Source organism: Canis lupus, chromosome 18 (assembly GCF_003254725.2).
Source record: "Canis lupus dingo isolate Sandy chromosome 18, ASM325472v2, whole genome shotgun sequence".
Classification (NCBI taxonomy): domain Eukaryota; kingdom Metazoa; phylum Chordata; class Mammalia; order Carnivora; family Canidae; genus Canis; species Canis lupus.
Window position 1 is genome coordinate 36,949,146 of NC_064260.1, and position 20,623 is coordinate 36,969,768.

Sequence of the window (20,623 nt, forward strand, 5' to 3'; positions counted from 1 at the left end):
CTAGAGCGACCCAAGCCGGGCCGGCCTCCCGGGCGGAAGGGGCGGGGTGGCGTTGATTGGCGGAAGACGCCCGGGGAAGCAATGGCCGCTTCCGACGCTGCTCCGGGCTTTGCGGTCTGTCCCCCGAGGTGAGGGCGTTGGGAGCTCCGTGAGGCCCTTTCTTCATACGAGACTCAGGTTCCGCTGACTTACATCGTGTCCGCAAATCTCTGCGCCTGGGCGTGAGGCCAGATTTCTGCGCCCCACTCCTCTGGTCCCCGGAGAAATAACAAGAACCCCGAGGACAGACCCGATGTTTATTTGTAGTCTCACAATTGTAGGTGATTTCTCTTGTTCGAGCGAAGAACCTATTTCGGCGTGCGTCTCTTTTAAAGGACAAAAACAGCTATGTTTATTGCTTCGAGTAGGATGCAGGCTCCCGGAAGATGCTTGTAAATTTTGAGGGGAGAAACGGCGTTTCTTGCATTCCCTATTTTCTGCTACAGTTTAGGTGTTCTGTTGTTGTTGTTGTTGTTGTTTTAAAGATTTTATTTGTTTATTCATAGAGACCCAGAGAGAGAGGCAGAGACACAGAGGAAGAAGCAGGCTCCATGCTTGAGCCCGACGCGGGATTCGATTCCAGGACCCCGGGGTCACGCCCTGGGCTGAAGGCAGATGCTCAACCGCTGAGCCACCCGGGCTGCCCAAAGTGGATTTTATTCATCTAGAGGCTTTTGAGAGTTTGTGATCCCTTCGACCGAAGGGCCCCAGTCTTCTCAACGATTTTCAGGTGGCGGCGGGGCAACACCAAAAGTACTGTTTATCTCACCTGCCAAGTGAAAAGTGTGAGACGGAGGAGGAAGTGGAGGCACACCCACACCTCCGCTGGCGAGTGATTTCTCTGCAGTGAGCCTGTGTTCCTCTCTACCGCTTCCGTTCCGCAGGGTTTTGCTGCTCTGCTAAATCAAGTCACTCTTGGAACTAAGGAACGGGAGAAAGGCCAAACACTAGGGATACTCGACTGCAGCTCTGTCTGCAGGAGGCCACATTCAGTCATTCTCTTGTTACTTTGTGGTTGATACTTTGCTAAGAAATATCTACTTGGAGAGAACTCCCAGACAAGCCCTAGAACAGAGAGAGGAGCAAACAGTTGGTCACAGTGTGATGTGATGTGATAAATGCCGTTAATAGAAACCCCGAGGGCACGAACAGGACAAAATGAGAGCCGCGAAGGCAGGGGCGTTCAGAGGGGGGAGATTGATGCTTGCCTTGAGCTGCGCTATGGAAAACTAACTTGGCTCACTGGTGACCTCCAAGCGCACTACTAGCGAAGCTATCCTGCAGGTAATTAGACAGAAAGCTTCCAGACCAAATTAAGATGCTTGAATAACCTGGTTTATTGAATCAATTTAAATACCCAGTGAGAAGCAAGGGAAATAGTTGGAGTAAGTTGACACCCTTAGGAAAGGGTGCAAGCAAAGGGAAGGGTAATGTCACCTGAGTTACGAGTTATGTAATATTCATGCAATATTGCAATATTCAATATGCAATATTCATATGTTCTGTCTGCCGCATCAGCCTCTTCCACTGATGATATACTTATGAGGACTAGAGTTGAGGTCATAGCAAGGAGGTCCACAAGTGAAAAGTACCTTGCACCAGTGGCACACACCTGCTCTGTTGGAGATGCAGGGAAACGTGCTTGGCCACAACCAGAGCCTACGAGTTAGCTTGGTGGACAGATACTGATTTTATTTGCATTTCTTGGATAGAGCACATACCTATGAGACTATATGAAGTGTTATGGGTAGCTAATTTAGGGCTGACAAAGCTTTCAGCCCAGAGATGGCACAGTTATTCATACCTTCGTTTTTCTATCCCTTTTTAACCATAAATGACTCTATTCCATCAAATTTTTAAATTTAACTTTGGCATGCCTTATAGTTTACTAACTTACTATGTATATTTAACACAATTCTGCCTATGTTTCACAAAGCACATAGTTACATTGTTTTATATTCTCTAAAACATCCCAGGAGTTTTGCATTTATGTCATAAGCTACTAGTGTATTTGACATTTATTCTAACACTTCTTATAACTTTCCTCCATCCTTAAGGAAAACTGCAAGGAATTCAGTATCTTGCCGTGGAAAGCTGGAGAGATAAGTAGAGGACAAATAGTACCCTTTTTATGCCATATTAGAAATACTAGGTTTTATACTGAGGAAAATTGTAGAACTATAGGAAGAGTGGAAAATAGGGAAGACATACAGTCCTGGGCAGGAGGGTCAGATGGCATCTCTTGCCCTAATGCCAGTGATTAACATTGAGGGCCTCAATCAATGAAGGCAGTGGCTCTATGGGGTTAGAGGTGATTCCCCCCCCTACCCCCACCCAAGACATTTGGTAATATTTGGAGACATTTTTGATTGTTCAAACTAAGGGGTGCTACTGATAAATACTGGGGTGAAGACAGGGAAACTTCTAAACATCCTGCAATGCACAAAATAATCCCTCATGACAAAGAACTGTTCTTATATCAGGAGGGCCAAGATTGAGAAACCCTGAAGTAAAGGATTTAAGGAAACATAGAGAGGATAGAGGTTAAGCAATTAGATTTAGTTGGATTTTATAACTGATTAGATGTAGATGTGAGGAAGAAGGAAAGAATGATGTTAGGGTTCTAGCTCAGGTAACTAGGAGGACAAAGGGTTAGGGAAAATAGAAACAAAGATAAGTTTGAGACATCTCTAAGACATGTAGTAACCAGTTGGAAAATAGAGATGAGAACAAAATGAGAATCTTCTTAATAAAAAATGTACAGATTACATTAGAATCTGTGCAGATAAACTCAGAATCTGCATTTTTGGCAAGCAATTAGGTGATCTTGCAGTATGCCAAAATTTGAGAACAATAGTTTTAGGTCTCAGAAGAGAGTTCTGAGGAGCAGACAGTGAGGTGGCAGGAAAACTAGGGAAGAGCAGAGTCCCAAAAGCCATGGAAGAAGAGAGTTGACAACAGGGGTTTTATTAGTACAAGAGGCTGCTATAAAGGAGTATTATATATATATATAATATATATATTATATAAAGGTCATTAGAAGTATAATGCGAGTCAGTGTAGGTAATCATAAATTTTCCAGTTGCAATATTACAAAGGTAAAAAGAAACCAGTGAAATTAATCTTAGAACTATATTTTGTTTAATCTATTATATCTAAAACATTTGAACATGTAATTAATATAAAATTAATAAGGTATGTTATATCATTTTCTCTTACAAAGTCCTAGAAATCTGGTGTGCATAATTCAGTTTTTTATGTTTTAATAGATATATCTGAACTTCTGCTTATGCAGAATTGCCCTCCCCCTGGATCCAACTAGAAAATGGGGCATGACATTTGAAGTGACTGTTTTCAGACATGGGACAACATGCAATACAGAATTGTGATTCCTGAGAGGAGAGAACAACAAGTAAGGGAAGTCCTACAATGGCTCCAGCCTACTGCCTGGAGGGCAGAACAGGAAGGGAATTTAAAGAAAGACCAACAGTTTCACTGGAGACAGAGAAGGAACTGAGGGAAGCCAATGAGAAGACATCAGAGAGGGGGAAGTGGCACAGAGAAAGATCTGTCTACCCAGGTGTATCTTTCCCCTTGTCCTTTGGCTGAGTATTGATCTGTGCAACGGAAGACTGAAACTCCATGAGAGTTGACACCAAAAAGCAGTAGGCCAAACAGTTTCTTTTCTTTTTCTTTTTTTTTTTTTTTTAGGATTTTAAAAATTTATTCATGAAAGACAGAGAGAGGCAGAGACAGGAGAAGCAGGCTCCATGCAAGGAGCCTGATTTGGGACCGGATCCCTGGACTCTGGGATCACGCTCTGAGCCGAAGGCAGATGCTCAACCGCTGAGCCACCCAGGCCTCCCAGGCCAAACAATTTCTGATGCTTACATAGGACTAGGAATAGTTTGTGTCCCCATCAGCCAGAGTACAGAGACTTTGTAATACACATATTGTTTCTACCAAGCAAAATAAGAGCTGTTGGAGGCTGGCCAGCTTGCTCGCTCTCTTTCTGTCTTACAGGTCTCTCTGTTTAGGCTAGTTTGGTCTTCCTCACAGCATACTAACCATGGGGTACCTGGGTTTATTACATGGTGGCTCGGAACTCCCAGTGCTTGCGTTTCATCAAGATGAAAAACTGCTTTGCCTATGTATAAGTCATACCCTAGAGTCATGTATTGTCACTTCTACCTCATTCTGTTGCTTATATGCAACTCATTGAGCTTGGTCCAGATTCAAGAAGTGGGAACATAGCTCTTACCTCTCAATGGGAAGAATATAAAAAAAATTTGCAGATATATTTTTAAACTGCATAAAATGGCATAGCCTAGTACTAAATCTAATAACTACCATAATTTCAAAGTAGTAATGACTGTAAATGATATTTTGAGATATCTGTAACAACTTTGATACAAAAAAAATCTGTTTTTTTTTTTTAAGATTTTTTTATTTATTCATGAGAGACAGAGAGAGGCAGAGACATAGGCAGAGAGAGAAGCAGGCTTCTTGAGGGGAGCCCAATGTGGGACTCGATCCTGGGACTCTGAGACCATTCCTTGAGCTGAAGGCAGACACTCAAGCACTGAGCTACCCAGGCATCCCAAAATCTATGATATCTGTTGGTGACTAAATTTTAGGTACTGTGAACACAATACTGCAGCAGTACTAATAGATGCAGCAATTCTGTGACACCAGCTGGGAGGTAGTGTCAGGCCCCATAGGTTAAGAGTTCAGTTGTACAAGACTGCCCCTTCCCCACTTCAGATGCTAATAATTGTAAGTGCTTCTGATCCACTGGCTATACATCAGAGGTTCCCATCATTCCCTTCTTAGGTGCTATTGATTTGCTAGAATGGCTCACAAAACTCAGGAAAACATTTTACTTAATAGATTACCAGTTTATTAGAAAACAGTGTAACAGGAATCACCAGGTAAGAGATGCATGGGACAAAATATGTAGGAATAGGCACAGAGAACTTCCATGCCCTTTCTGGGGCACACTTTCCTAGATCCTTGCATGTGTTCCCCAACCTGGGAGATTTTCTGAACCTCGTGCTTTGGGTTTTTATGGAGGCCTCATTAAGTAGGTAAGATTGATTAAATCATTGGCCACTGGTGATTAACGTAATCTCCAGCCCCATTTCCCTCCCAACCTTTGTGGCTTCTCAATAGTTCTTCTTTAACATAAACTATGGTGCGGTTGTAAGGGGCTTGTTATGAACCACAAAAGACACTTTTATCACACTGACCACTTAGGAAATTCCAAAGGTTTTACATTCCTGCAAGGGAAGAAGACCAAGACCAAATATAAATTTCTTATTATAGATTACAATATCACAATACCCTTCATATATGTGTGTGTGTGTGTGTGTGTGTGTGTGTGTGAGTATACCTCATATATGTATATATCATATACACATACACACATATGCATATACAAAGTGCCTAGCACACTGTAAGCTCAATAACTGGTAACTAATTACTCTTACTACTATTTATGAACTTCCAATTATATCTGGAAACACTGGAGTATCAGCTCACATATGTTCTGTCATTCATGACATACTATGTTCTAATCCTGAAAGATGGATACCTGAGTTATTCATTGTTATTTGAACCTGTATCTACCGACTTCCCTCTCACCACTTTGTACCCTTCTTTCTTGCAACAATATTTAAGTCAATTGATTTAAAGAAATGCAAAATAGGGAGTTTAACAACTGGACAGAGGTACAGATTGAAGCTGCATTTTTAGCTTCTGATTTTTCTCATTTGAAGCAAAAATTTCCACTGTTGTGGGGGAGGCATGGGGAAGGAAATGCAGATCTGTTCACAGCTGCTACTCAAAATACTAGCCATATAACCAAGAGAGAATTTGGCTCAAATTAAAATCCCTGGGCTCTTCATTGCCATCATAACCATTATTGTATCAATTAAGATTCATTTGCATGTCCACAGTGTGTTTGGCACTACATCAAGGAAGGAAGCTGATGATCACAGAGATGGTTTCAACCATTTTGCTTATGTCTGAGAATGACCCAAATGGTATAAAGAAGCAGCAGAAATAAATCATTAAAATTTTGTAATTTAACAGTACTTGGAATCATAAAATATTAGAATTGGAAAAGGATCCAACAGTTCTGTTGCACAGCTTCTTTACTTAGAGGTTAAAACTCAGCTCCAGAAATAGTAATACTATACAACCAATATATAAGTGACAATTAATAAAGGTTACACAACCAGTAATAGGGAAAGCCAAGATTCATACCCATGTTATCTGACTCAAAATGCAGTGTTTCCCCTGCTTTATCAGCCCACACCACAATCTATGAGTAAGAATCACATTCTTAGGAAACTAGAAAATAATTACTTTCTTTTGAATTACTCTCTTGGAAAATTAGGAGTCAAGCCATTAGAGTCTACATGTTTTAGCTTTTTCTACATTAGCCATTATTAATGAGATGGGTAGGTTACAGATGGGTTTGGTGGTGATATTTTGGCCTGAGAAAGGGCTTATTTAGATGAGCAATATGAACAGTTTTAAATATTTTTAGGGATTTCATGAGAACCCTTATTAGGCCTTTGGGCAGATCTTTGAAGAGCAATACTGCTTAGGAGCCAGCAGAGGGAGAGCAGAACATTGTTTTGCCAATTTTTACCAAGTTCCTCATAGTTTTACCTTTTGCTCATTCTTTTTTGCACATATTTGATATATTCCTTGGTGGTGATAAGAAAAATACCACCTTTTCCTACTCTTGGGGGAGGGTATAGAATGCCTCTATCAATGAATTAGGGTTTTATTTAACTTACTGTTCAACAGGCTATCAAATGAGCTGGGTTTACAAAGTCCTTAAGCATATTAGGAATTTATTCGTGTGGCTTTCACATACTTTTCTTCATAATATTGGGTAACTTAAATGATTTTATTTATTTATTTTAAAGATTTTATTTATTAGAGAAAAAGCATGAGGCAGGGAGAGGGAGAAACAGCCTCCCTCTGAGCAGGGAGCTGATACAGTGCTCAGTCCCAGGACCCTGAAATCATGACCTGAGCTGAAGACAGCCTATTAACTGACTGAGCCATCCAGGCGCCCTTAAGTGATTTTAAATGTATGTAATCAAATATATAGGTTGTCTTTTAATAATTACTTCTAAGAGAAACTAACAATAACAAGATTCGGAATTCTCTAATTAGTCACTTCATTTTGCTCTGTAAGAGGATGAATGTAAACTGAATCCAGAGAAAATTCGAAATGATGACTTTTTATATCTAGAGTTTCATTTTATTTATTTATTTATTATTTATTTATTTATTTATTTATTTAAATATTTTATTTATTTATGAGAGACACAGAGAGAGAAGCAGACTCCCTGTGGGAAGCCTGATGTGGGATTTGCTCCCAGGACCCTGGGATCATGACCTGAGCCAAAGGCAGATGCTCAACCACTGAGCCACCCAGGCGCCCCTATATCTAGAGTTTTAGAAATAAAGTCCACATATCGGTAGAAGTAATCATCTACTCATTTTTCTGGAAATCTACTGTAAATTTACACTTTCATTATTGCTTTGTTTTTGTATCTTCAGAGTTTGGTATAAAACTGAATGTGATAATACTCGTTCTTATAGAGTTCATGAGAGATTGATACAGAAACATATCATTGAAAAATTTAATAGTATTAGACTGTACTGAGTGCATGGAATGTAAGCTAAGGGGATGTGGAGTGATTCCTGGAGGAGGGCCACCTGAGCTAAGTCATAAAAGATCAGTAGGACTGTATTCTATTCAATGTATTTTTTAATCTTCCCTCCCGTATCTACATGGTTATGTTGAAAGCAGCCATTCATTGAACTATTACACTGTATTCCTAGGCTAAAAAATTTTGGTTCACAAGTGGACACTGGAAACATGCTGGGCCAGTTGGTGTCTCTGCATAGGATTTTTCAACAGAAAACCCAGTGAAATTGGAAAATCATCAACTGTTTTGTTTTCTGCCTTTTAGAGGAAAACAACCATAATAACCTTGACATTACATTGACACACAGAGGTTGAGGCATACACAGCTCTGGAGAGAATGCATCCTCCCAGCATTCAAGCCTCTGGTTCTCTTGTTGCCACAGTATATGTGCAGCTACTTCCCTGTTCTGTTTCATGAGAAACTTTTTTCTTATACTAGTGTGAGTTGACTTTCTTTCCTTTGCAGCCACAAGAATTCTAGCTGGTATAAAGAGTTACCAAGGCAAAGAGGGAGAGTGAAGGACATTTTGGGGGCTGCAGGAGCAAAGACATAGAAACATTAAAAAGCATATGACCTGTATAAAGAAATATAAATAGTTCAGTATTGTTAAAACATATAATGAAAGAGAGAGTGCTAGCAGAAGAAGTGGGTAATCTGCCATTTTAAGGAATTTAACTTTACCCTAAAGGCAATGAAGAGCCACAGAGTAGTTTGCACAATGACATAGTCAGCTCTGTGGTTTAGATGGCTTACTCTGCCAGGAGTTTCTTCAACATTTCTCTTCTCTCTGGGCGTATCAGGTGCTGTTCTCTCACGTAGGACCCTGCAGGAAGGGGATGGGACATGGAAAAATGTATTATGTCTGTAAGCAGAGCAAATCCTAGGGTTATGACTTTTTATTTAATTACTTTGTAATAGTCTGTCTTCCTCTCCATTCTGAAAGTACCACTAGAGCAGGGGCTATGTCTACTTTGTTCATCATGAATTCCCAAATTAATTAAATGAGGTAATTTCCATCTTAGTACCTGGAACACATGATTATACAATAAAATTTGCTAAGCCAATAAATGAGTGAGTAAATAAATAGTGATGATATAGAGAAAATAAGTTCATGATATATTTTGGAAATACGGCTTGGTGAGTTTGGTAAAACTAGCTATATGTATTGAGCACTTATACATTAAGTGGGATGCTGAGGGTTTTGCATGTGTTACCTTTTTTTTTTAATTTTTATTTATTTTATGATAGTCACAGAGAGAGAGAGAGAGAGGCAGAGACACAGGCAGAGGGAGAAGCAGGCTCCATGCACCGGGAGCCCCATGTGGGACTCGATCCCGTCTCCAGGATCGCGCCCTGGGCCAAAGGCAGGCGCCAAATCGCTGCGCCACCCAGGGATCCCTGCATGTGTTACCTTATTTAATCTTCACAACAATTCTCTGTGCAATATGGATCACACTTTCCTCCATTTTACAGATGGAGGAAAAAAAGAACCCTAGAGTCCGAGAACAAGGCTGAACCATATGAAATTGCCATCTAATAACTTGCCAGTATAGGTAATCCTTTATAAGCAGAGACCTGTTTGGTACTAATCTCTAAATCAATCACCCTGCTATATACTATTCACAGATGGGATGACCACAAGACAATGTCCAGCTGCAAGTTAATGTCTGAGTTTTAAAAGTCTATTGCTGAAGATTGGGATTCATGGTTCATTAAGTTTCAATTAAATAAAGATATTACATGATGTCTAACAAGGAAAGTATGCTGTTTAAGATGAGTACTGGATAGAGGCCAGCATTCTCTTGGGAAATACTACATAGGAGACACAGAAGTGACTAACAAAGACTAGAGAACCCTGAGAGTATGGTCGCTATGGGAGAAAAAGGAAATAGGGAAATTTAGTAAGAAGGAAATAGGAAGGAGGGAACAATCTACACTGTCATTTGCAGCAGAGAGTTCCTGTGAAATATATACTGAAAACTATCCATTGAGTTTGACAGCCAGGAGTTTATTGTTGCTCAAAAGAAACAATAAAATGATTGGGTAGAAGCCAGACTACATGTGGTTGAAAAATGATTGGAAAGTACATCCAAGAAGAATAAATAATACTTTCAAATGTTTACGGTGAGAAGAAAGAGGTCAGACATTAGTTAGATGAAGACTCTGAGAAAAAAGAGACTTTTTTATTTTCAGGAAGAGACAATTGATGTTTACCAGCTTTGGGAAAGAAGCCAGTGGAGGGGTTGAAGGTATCCAGGAAAGGATACTGGAGAAAAGGACTGACAAAGAAGGGAGGGAATTAGATAAAGCTTACAGATGGAGGAGTTCATCTCCAGGAATTGGAACATTGAACTTCTGAGCTTAAAAGAAAGAAAGTGGAAATATATGTGAATGTGTGAATGGAAGCAGAATTTTGAGAGACATCATGCTTGATGGGCTTGATTCTCTTGATTTAACAGAAAGCCTTGAGTAGGAGCTTTAGAAGAAAGTATGGGATAGTCATTATTCAATCTGGGATTTCAGACTGACTGAATATGAGTAAAGGATTGAAACTAAATGAGAGGTCAGCCAAGGTGAGAGATCATTTTTGATAAGGGTAACAATTAGTATGGTTTTGAGGTATTCTTCTCAGTCTAAAGCTTTCTAGTTGACTCAGGAGTAAAGACAGACCATCACGTTGATCCACTGTTAAAATTTTACTGTGTCAATTGCAGTTGAAGGACATTTGTACAAATGAATCAAGGATGCTGATGTAACACCACTTTAAAGGATATTACTTCAGAAATTTGGACTAAAATGTAAAGAGATAGCTATTAGATTTTTTAAAAAATGAAATGTGATACTAACCATATTCAGATTTTCAAAAGAAATAACCAAACATTAGTTTCATGGCTATTAATAAGAAAAGAAGAAACCCTCACTTACAAATATAAAAGGATCAAAATAAACTGGTGAGTATTAGGGAAGATATTTCTTAGGAGAATGCTGCTTCTCTGCTCCCTTATATTCAGAGTGGATGGCTGCGTGATGCTTTGCACCAGAAACCTACATGGGTGAGAGAGCTCTCAAAGATTATTTAGAGAGCTTAATAAAGCAAATAATGAACTAATGCTTGACTCCGACCTTGAAAATCTAGAAGACATAAGAAAGCAGGAGAAACTGATAAGCTACTTTGGTGGTAGAGTGCTTACCATTCTATTCATCACTGTACTAGAGATTGTAACCAGTGCAATAAAGGAAGAAAATAAAAAGACATACAGATTGGAAAGAAAGAGGTAAAACTTTATTTTCAGACAATGTGTTTACCCATGTAGGAAATCCTACAGATTCTATAAAATCACTACAAAAATTAATGAGTTAAGCAAAGGCTCAAAAGATCAATATAGAAAGTTAATTATAGGGATCCCTGGGTGGCGCAGCGGTTTGGCGCCTGCCTTTGGCCCAGGGCGCGATCCTGGAGACCCGGGATCAAATCCCACATCGGGCTCCCGGCGCATGGAGCCTGCTTCTTCCTCTGCCTGTGTCTCTGCCTCTCTCTCTCTCTCTGTAACTATCATAAATAAATAAAAATTTAAAAAAATAATAATAATAAAAAAAATAGAAAGTTAATTATATTTTTATACACTAGGAAAGAAATACTGGGAACCCCAAACAAAACAATATAATAAAGCCTAGCTATCAATGCACACTATAATGAGGTTCTCTTTCTTCTTTAGAAAATTTATTTAAAAATATAGATAAGATTGGATATTTTGCATAAGTTAATGAAGTTTCTGGATCTGAGGTGACACAAGAGCAAGCTGACCTGAACAAATTCAGGAGTAGAGACAGAGAGAGGAGAAAGCATGCTGTAGAAATTATGCTGGTACTTCTGGGAGCCTAGTGGGCTGAGTCAAAGCAAATATTGAGATATTTATTCCTAATAACCAAAAAGAAATTGTGGATTTTTAAAAGCCCCAAACTTATTTGTAAGATGATGTCACTTCAAGAAAATGAAGGGGTTCAAGAAAAGGAAAGTTAAAGCTAGAGCAATAAACTTACCACCTGATCCTCTGATATCTTGGGGGAGGGGAGCTGTTGACTGAATTATAGTACCTAGGACCTAAAGCCAAAGATTCCCTAGGGACAGAAGAAAAGGCTTTGGCTGCTGTGAGACAGAAAGTTAGAACTGAGGTCCCTGCATAAAAGCAGGACCTTGGAATGCTCTCTTTCAGTGAACAGGGAATTGGGAACAACTAAACACTAAAGCTAAAAACTAATAAGAATTTCCTTGATAAATCAAAGCTCCAAGGTTTTTCCATATACAGAGGTGAAGTCTCATTTGACATTCTCCTTAGATTTTATTATGAATGCTCATCTTTCACACCAGTGAAATCCTAGGATGTCCAGTAGCAGTAAACCTCTTTGTTGCAATACTTCCAAGAGTCCAGAGCAATAAGAGACTCTCAAAAAAAGAGTGACTAAAAGTTATAAATCATGGAAGAAAATAATTCACCATGAGAGAATAATTAGACATGGTGGAGGAGAAAATTAGATCTTTAAGGAAATATAACAATTTGCGGGATACTATACAGGAACTATGCTTCACAGTATTCAATTAACGAAAGGAGGAGTAAAAATCAAAAGTAAAGAATAAGATATTTGTATAAGAATATGTGAATTTGAAAAATAATTGACAACTCTAAGAAATGAAATTATTGAAATTAAAATTTTGATGGGAGGGTTAAATGATAGGTCATGGTAAAAATGAGAATTATTGAACTGGAAGAAAGAGTTGAGAAAACCAAAATGCAGCAAAGATAAATAAAATGAAAACTAGGGAAAACAAGGTTAAGACATAGAGGATAAACTTATGGGGTAAGCATATGTTTAACGTAATGAGAGTTTTAGAGGAAAAGGAAGAAGAGTGGAGAGGAGAGGCAGTATTTAAAGAACTTCCTATAACTGAAAGTGTGATAGTTGTAAAGAGCATATTGTAATTTTTTTTTCTGTCTGACGATCTTTTTCTATTAAAGTATAAATTCTTTTTGTAATTAACATTACTGAACTATTTGGGTATATACTGACTATTCCACTCTGTTTGGCTCATTTGTTCTATGTTGCTTTTTTTCCTCCTTTGCTCAATTAATCAAATATTTTTATTACCATTCTTTTTAGCAGCATTAGAATTATGCAGTCTATGAGGGGTTAAGGTTGCACTGTTCAATAGAGTAGTCATTAGGAACCTATGGCTATTTAAATTTAAATGTGAATGTAAATTAGTGGCAATAAGATTTTAAAGCTTCAGTTTTTCAGGTCAGGTACCCAATAGCTGTATGTGCGCAGTATCGAACATAAAACGTTCTATGCAGTATCTTAGAACCTTAGAACACATAGAACATTTCCATCATTGCAGAAAGTTCTATTGGATAGCACTGATCTAGATAAATCCAAAGGTCTGTTTATATCATTTGATTTTTCTATTTGTGTCTTGGTATGTCTTGTCATATTTCATCAAATAAGTCCTCTTGGGAATCCCTGGGTGGCTTAGAGGTTTAGCGCCTGCCTTCAGCCCAGGCTGTGATCCTGGAGACCCGGGATCGAGTCCCACGTCAGGCTCCCTGCATGGAGCCTGCTTCTCCCACTGCCTGTGTCTCTGCCTCTCCCTCTCTCTGTGTCTCTCATGAATAAATAAATAAAATCTTAAAAACAGCAACAACAAACTGGAATTATTTAAAAAAAAAAATCCTCTTGTGAAGTGCCTGGCTGGCTCAGTCATAGCGCATGCGACCCAGTCTCAGGGTGGTTAAGTTGAAGCCCCATGTTGGGTGTGGAGCCTAACACAAAAAAATTTTAAAACAAAAATGAGTTCTACTGTATATAAATATTTGGAGAGGTTCAAGACGCTTTTATCTCCCCTCAGAAAGGGTTCACTCTCTTCTCTATTAGGAATCTAGGGTGTTGGTCAGGTCATCTTAATTTGATCAACAACTGAGTTGTCATGAATCATCTGTGTTGTAATTTTTATTAAGATTAATATACAACTGGTTTGTCACCACTCTTGGGGATATAGTCCTCCAAGGATTTTAACTGAGAGGCTGGGGTGTTCATGAGGACCCCTCATTTTCCTGGGTTGTGTACTCTTAATTTTGTCTCTCTGGCAGTGTCAGACAATTGAAAACACCATACTTTCAAGTGGCATTCTACTTAGGTTCTAAGCCTTTTGCCTTATGTATCTTAAAAATTTTGACTGTGACTCAGGCTTGCCTTCTGCCTCCCCCCGTTCTTGCTATGGTGGTGACCCTGGACTCTGTTTTTGTCTTTTCTGTCCTATGAGATTACTAAAAACTCTTTCAGCTACTTTGCCTCTTAGCAACTACACCCTGACCAGATTCTTAACCTTTTGCCCAGAGCTAAGAATTTGGAACTTCCCCAGGAGAAACTTACTCATCCCTCTCTGCATCACCTTTCTTTAGGATCTTGGCCCCTTAAGTCCAGGTTGCCTCAGCAGTTTTTAAGGCTTTCAGATAATTTTTAAAACCTTTTTTTTTCTTCTAGTTTTTCTTCATCTGAACATTCATTGGTTTGCTACAAGCTAGGCTACTATAGCTGGAAATAGAATTCCTTCCACTTCACTTACAGTTGATTCTGGTGCAAGCTTTACTAGTATTGATAGGAGAGTCACTTTATTATTACCATTATTTCCATATAGTTATATCTCTTTCTATGGTATCAAAATGACTGCTACTATGCTTGTATCTGTAAGCCCTTAATGAAATATTGGGGATGTAGTAGAAAAACTCATATGATTTAATGAGGATTTAGTTTTTTGGCAAGCTTCTGAGCGCTATAATAACAAGTGCCGTTTATCAATCACCTATCAAATACCTTGTGTGTTAGATATATATTTCTTCTAATTATTAATAACAATTCTGCAACATATATATTATTGTTACAACTTTCCTGATGAGAGAACCAGGACTCAGAATGGTTAAATAACTTCCCCTTGGAAAATCCGGATCTGCCTTTAAAGTCCTCAACATCATTTCCTACTTATTCTTGAGAATGTAGCATAAGCCTAGGAAGACTCTGTTCTTCACATCCCCTCACACTTAGCTGCAGTCACTTGCTATAATTCAATCCAGCCTTGCTAGGTGATATCCCAAAGATATAAAAATAGAAATAGTGACAATAAGTCATGCTTATTGTACTGAGAGGCTCCAAAATCATTTTTAATGAGCTAAACCTACAAGGATTAGTAACAGTCTAATAGCTATCAGCATGTTCTCTGCTTTAGACAAAGTTTAGTTGGCTGGACATGGATGGGAAAATCATAGAGGACTCTTTATTTAAATAAATTAGCAATGCCATGACATTTATTATCTCATTGTAGCTATTTTAAGCTGGGAGTACCATGCAGAGCCAAGTAGAAGATGCTGGGTGTTAACTTTTGTTTTACCTGCTGGCTTTGGAAGATGGTTCTATGACCCTGAAAATAGGACCTGAAAACTCTTCTCCTCATCCTTGCTATATGCAGATTCCAGACTACCCACCACTGGTCTTCTTACTCCCTAGCCTCCTTCTACAGTCTCTTATTAATCTTATTCTTTGTTTTGTTCTAATCTGAAATAGAATGATTGGAAATTAAATTACAGTTGTGGGTACACTGTAGTTCTGAAGTCAGGTGTTAGCAAAGTGATAGCTGAGGAATGATTCTAATTTATTGGGAACCAGATGGTTTATTTCATATTATAACTCTTCAAACACTTGGAAATGGGAATCTAGATATTACAAAAAAGAAACTGATCTTACGAATGGTTATTATAAATATATTCATAGTTCAGAGAATACTGTAAAACATTTCTTTTTTTAATGATTTTATTAATTTATTCATGAGAGACATGTAGAAAGAGGCAGAGATATAGGCAGAAGGAGAAGCAGGCACCATGCAGGGAACCCAATGCAGGACTCAATCCCGGGACCTGGGGATCACACCATGAGCCAAAGGCAGATGCTCAACCACTGAGCCACCCAGGCATCCCTGTAAAACATTTCTTTACTATTGCCTTTGGGTCCCCTTTCAGTCCAAACAGAATACTCATCATATAAGCACCAAGAAATATCTTCTTTTTCAGTATCTTGACCTCTGTCCTTTCATTGCTTCTGTCCTCTCCCTTCTCCTTCACTCTCTGCTGTATTTTGGTAAATTTTACTGCCCCGGGGAAACCTATTTCAGACTCCATATTTGAATAGCAATGGTGAAACTTTATTTCCTTAACCACCTATAAGGCAAAAGAAAGATTTTTTTTGAATCATAAGTCAGTCCTAGAACATTAACATTGCTGCATTTTTATGAGAGCAGGTCATCCTCTGTGCATTAGAAATGAGAATGGAAAGTGCTGGGGTAAAGGTCACAGAGGCCCCTCCCTTCCAGGGCTATTAATAGAGTAGGCATGGCATGGCAAAATGGGAGAAGATTTTAAGAAATGAACAAAGATGGATTGCTGTATAACTCTAAGGAAACCACACATCCATGTATTGTGTTTATTAATTGTGTACTCTGTATCAGGCATTAGGTTAGGGGGGAAAAGAGGTATGTATTTGATAAATAAAATATAAGCAGTCCCTGCCTTGCTTAATGTACAACCTCATTGGGAAGATAGAGAGCAAACATGTTAAAACAAACAATGAGAAATGCAATGAAGAAAAAGTAGAAGATATGGTTATAGGAAATACGTGCAGTGTAAGTGTGTGCATTCACTGGCTGGATACAAAAATAGAAGATGTCAGCACATGGAGGACATTTAAAGCTGTAGGAATCTATGAGATCAACAAGGGAAGGAGGGTGCAGAGATGAGAAAGACTCTTAGACTACACCCTGGTAGATTTACTTTTTTAGGGAGGTGGGGATCAAAATGAGGCTACATCTGATTTCATCTACTAAGATTGCTTCAAAGTTCATTATCAGGCATTTTATTTCACAGATTTCCTCCCCTCACTTGACTTTTACAAGAACCCTGGGGACTAAGAAGGTCCTTAAAGGCCAACACAACAGACTGTTGAAGGTTAATTGCTCCAGTGTGTGCTTCGTTTCCACTGCACCATGTTTAACCAGAGAGACTCCCAGGAGTGTAGTGCTTCTTACTTAATCAGAACCTTCTATATAGCCCTTTCACTACACAGGCGTTTTAGACAGGTCAATCCTGACACCTATGGCAAATTTGCAACCCTAGAGAATCAACAGCTATCAGCCTGCCAGATAACACTCCTTAAAACCTATTCTGCACTCCTTTCCAAAGTGGTTTCATTTTCAAAATGGACAACATGCACATGAGAAAATGCTCTGCATCACTTGTCATCAGGGAAATACAAATCAAAACCACAATAAGATACCACCTCACACCAGTGAGAATGGGGAAAATTAACAAGACAGGAAACCACAAATGTTGGAGAGGATGTGGAGAAAGGGGAACACTCTTGCACTGTTGGTGGGAATGTGAACTAGTGCAGCCACTCTGGAAAACTGTGTGGAGGATCCTCAAAGAGTTAAAAATAGACCTGCCCTACGACCCAGCAATTGCGCTGTTGGGGATTTACCCCAAAGATACAGATGCAATGAAACGCCGGGACACCTGTACCCCGATGTTTCTAGCAGCAATGGCCACAGTAGCCAAACTGTGGAAGGAGCCTTGGTGTCCATCGAAAGATGAATGGATAAAGAAGCTGTGGTCTATGTATACAATGGAATATTCCTCAGCCATTAGAAATGACAAATACCCACCATTTGCTTCGACGTGGATGGAACTGGAGGGTATTATGCTGAGTGAAGTAAGTCAATCAGAGAAGGACAAACATTATATGTTCTCATTCATTTGGGGAATATAAATAATAGTGAAAGGGAATATAAGGGAAGGGAGAAGAAATGTGTGGGAAATATCGGAAAGGGAGACAGAACATAAAGACTCCTAACTCTGGGAAATGAACTAGGGGTGGTGGAAGGGGAGGAGGGCAGGGGGTGGGGGTGAATGGGTGATGGGCACTGAGGGGGGCACTTGACGGGATGAGCACTGGGTGTTATTCTATATGTTGGCAAATTGAACACCAATAAAAAATAAATTTATTATTTAAAAAATAAAAATAAAAGTGGGGCAAAGATTTGTTAAAAAAAAAAAAAAGATTAAAAAAATGGATCCAGACCTTTGAAGCATAAAGCCCTTTCTAGGGGCTAACTTCTTGGTAGGGGATTCCTGCCTGGCAACTCCTCCTTCAGGCTCTGTCACACAATATGATTGTTTATTCTAACTTAGATCTGGCCCAGGCCTGAGAAATCAAGACCTGATCTCCCTAGGTGGTGGAGATGACATTCTCCCTTTCTTCCTTATGAGTGTAGCTGTAGAATAGTCAGAAACAAAACAAAATTATTATTTCAATAGATTATTCTGCTGCTTTATATGATAGAATGCATTTTAAATAAGTTTAAGTTCAAAATACACAATTCATTGCGGGTTGGAATAGGAACTGGTGCAGTATTTCTGGACATTAAATTAATAGTATGACTGTACCCTCAGAACCAGCAATCTCACTCTGGGTACATATCACCCAGAATGTGTATCTAAGGATATTCATCATCATGGTCATTCAGAGGCTGCCGAGGTGGTCATCATTAAAGAAAGGAATGAGTAAAAGTGTGAGATTTTCTATTTACATGATAGTGTCATCTGCAACTAACAACTATATATTTCTTTTCTTGCAGTTATTTTCTTGTCTAATTGTACTGGCTAGATCATTTGTTATAATGTTGTATAGAAGGTGATTTAGTTTTCTCCTCATTTTAGTGGCAGGATGTTTATTTATTTTCTATTAAGAATTACATAACAGTAGGGTTTTGTTTTGGTTTGGTTTGGGGTTTTTTTTTTTGTAAATGTTCTTTATCAGGATGTGTTTCTATTTCTAACTACTGGGAGCTTTATTTTAATAAAGATTTTAAAATTTTCATTTATTTGACAGAAAGAGTGCAAGTGCAAACAAAGGGAACAGCAGAGGGAGAGAGAGAAGCAGACTCCCCACTGAGCAGGGAGCCTGAAGCAGGGGTTCAATTCCAAGACCCTGGGATCATGACCTGAGCCAAAGGTAGATACTTAACCGACTGAGCCACCTAAGCACCCTTCTGGGAATTTTTACTATGAATGGATGTTAGTTTTTGTTCCATTCATTTAATGCATTTATTCAGATGATATGACTATTCTCTTTAATTATGTTATTGTGGTGAATTATACTGACTGATTTTTTTTCTATTTTATTTATTTATTTATTTTGTTCTTTCTGGTGATTTTATTTTATTTTTTTAAATAATAAATTTATTTTTTATTGGTGTTCAATTTGCCAACATACAGAATAACACCCAGTGCTCATCCCATCAAGTGCCCCCCTCAGTGCCCGTCACCCATTCACCCCCACCTCCCGTCCTCCTCCCCTTCCACCACCTCTAGTTCGTTTCCCAGAGTTAGGAGTCTGACTGATTTTAAAATGTTACACCAAACTTTCCATTCCTGGGGTAAACCTCAACTTAGCTATAGTAATTCTTTTTAGGTAGGTTATTCTTTTCCTGCATTGATGTTTTCAATTTGTTATATTTTGTTAATAACTTTTGCATCTGTATTTTTGAGAGTTATTGGTCTATACTTTTCTTCTTGTTAGAATGTCTAGAAGGTTTTGGTTTTAGGGTTATATTGGCCTCATGAGATCACTTGGGAAATGTTCCGTCTTTTTCTGTTTCCTAGGAGAGTATGTGAAAGATTGGTGTTGTATCTTTCTTAAATGTTTGATATAGTTCTCCATTTGAATGAAGCAAATAATGGACCACCATTTTTTTTTGTAGGAATATTTCTAATTACTTTGGAAATTTTATTAATTGTTATGTCTATTTCAGATTTCTTTTCCTTTCTCTGTTGGTTTTGGAATTTGTTGCCTTTCAAGGAACTTATTCATGTTATCTAAGGGTGTATAAAACAGTGTTGATGCTGAAGAAGACTGTTTATTTTTCTGGGATGAAAAACTAAAACATGTCCTACAGTAATTCAGTTGGAAGGCCATTAAGGGCAGCTAAGAAAAATAAAGTAAGGTGTGGATTTTCTGGTGTCTCTATTGAATATCTCAGGTGTTTATGAAGTTTGTACTGTGACTGGTCATAATTTAGATGTTCTCAGTAGATAGCTTATGGCAAGCTGATATTTGCTCTTTTTGTTGTAGTTGCTTTTTGACCAGCTGTGTGATATCTTAGAATCAGCCAAGACTTGAGATCCTGACATATTTTATCTGCTTAGTTCTGTTCCCTTTTCTCTGGTTCTCTGCCTCACAATTTCAGCTGCTCAGACTCTAAAACTCTGGTTTCTGTCTCCCAGTTCTGTAGATTAGCCTTCTCTGCATGGCTTACACCTTCCTGCTTTGTAGTCTGGACAGTTCCTTTGGACAGAAATTGGGGAATAAATGTAAGAGATCACAGTCCTGAACTACCTGTTGTCTAAAGTCTGAAAACTGTTTTTTCATAAATTTCATCTAATTTTCCATGTTTTTATGGCGAGATGTCTAGTTTAGCATCAGTTATTCCATCAATACCAGAAGAGGATAGCCATTCTTTCCCAGAAGTCTATAGCCATCTGTCCTAGGCCAGAATTAGTTAGATTTTCATATTTGTTCCCAAACCAATCACTTGCAAGGAGTATGCAATTACCATCTTTGATGCAATCTAATGAGAGTCCACTTGTGGAGTTGAGGATGGCAAACATTTTTAAGAGCACATTTGAAAGAAAGTGCATATCAAAGAGATAAGAGGGAACTTTTCTGAATGTGTTCAATGTTCTATATCTTGA

General features: G+C 38.6%; 1 long non-coding RNA gene across 2 annotated transcripts in view; it reads left to right on the forward strand.

The window, feature by feature from the left end:
• Positions 1-11: 11 nt before the first annotated feature.
• LOC125752974 (uncharacterized) overlaps positions 12-20,623 on the forward strand; it is a 47,138-nt gene continuing 26,526 nt past the window's right edge. The window contains exons 1-3 of one of the 2 annotated variants that reach the window (XR_007403675.1): positions 12-128; positions 546-17,582; positions 18,762-18,884. This is a non-coding gene — a long non-coding RNA (uncharacterized LOC125752974). Of the gene's footprint in view, positions 17,583-18,761; positions 18,885-20,623 lie in introns of both variants that reach the window. The other variant, XR_007403676.1, reaches the window with a different exon arrangement.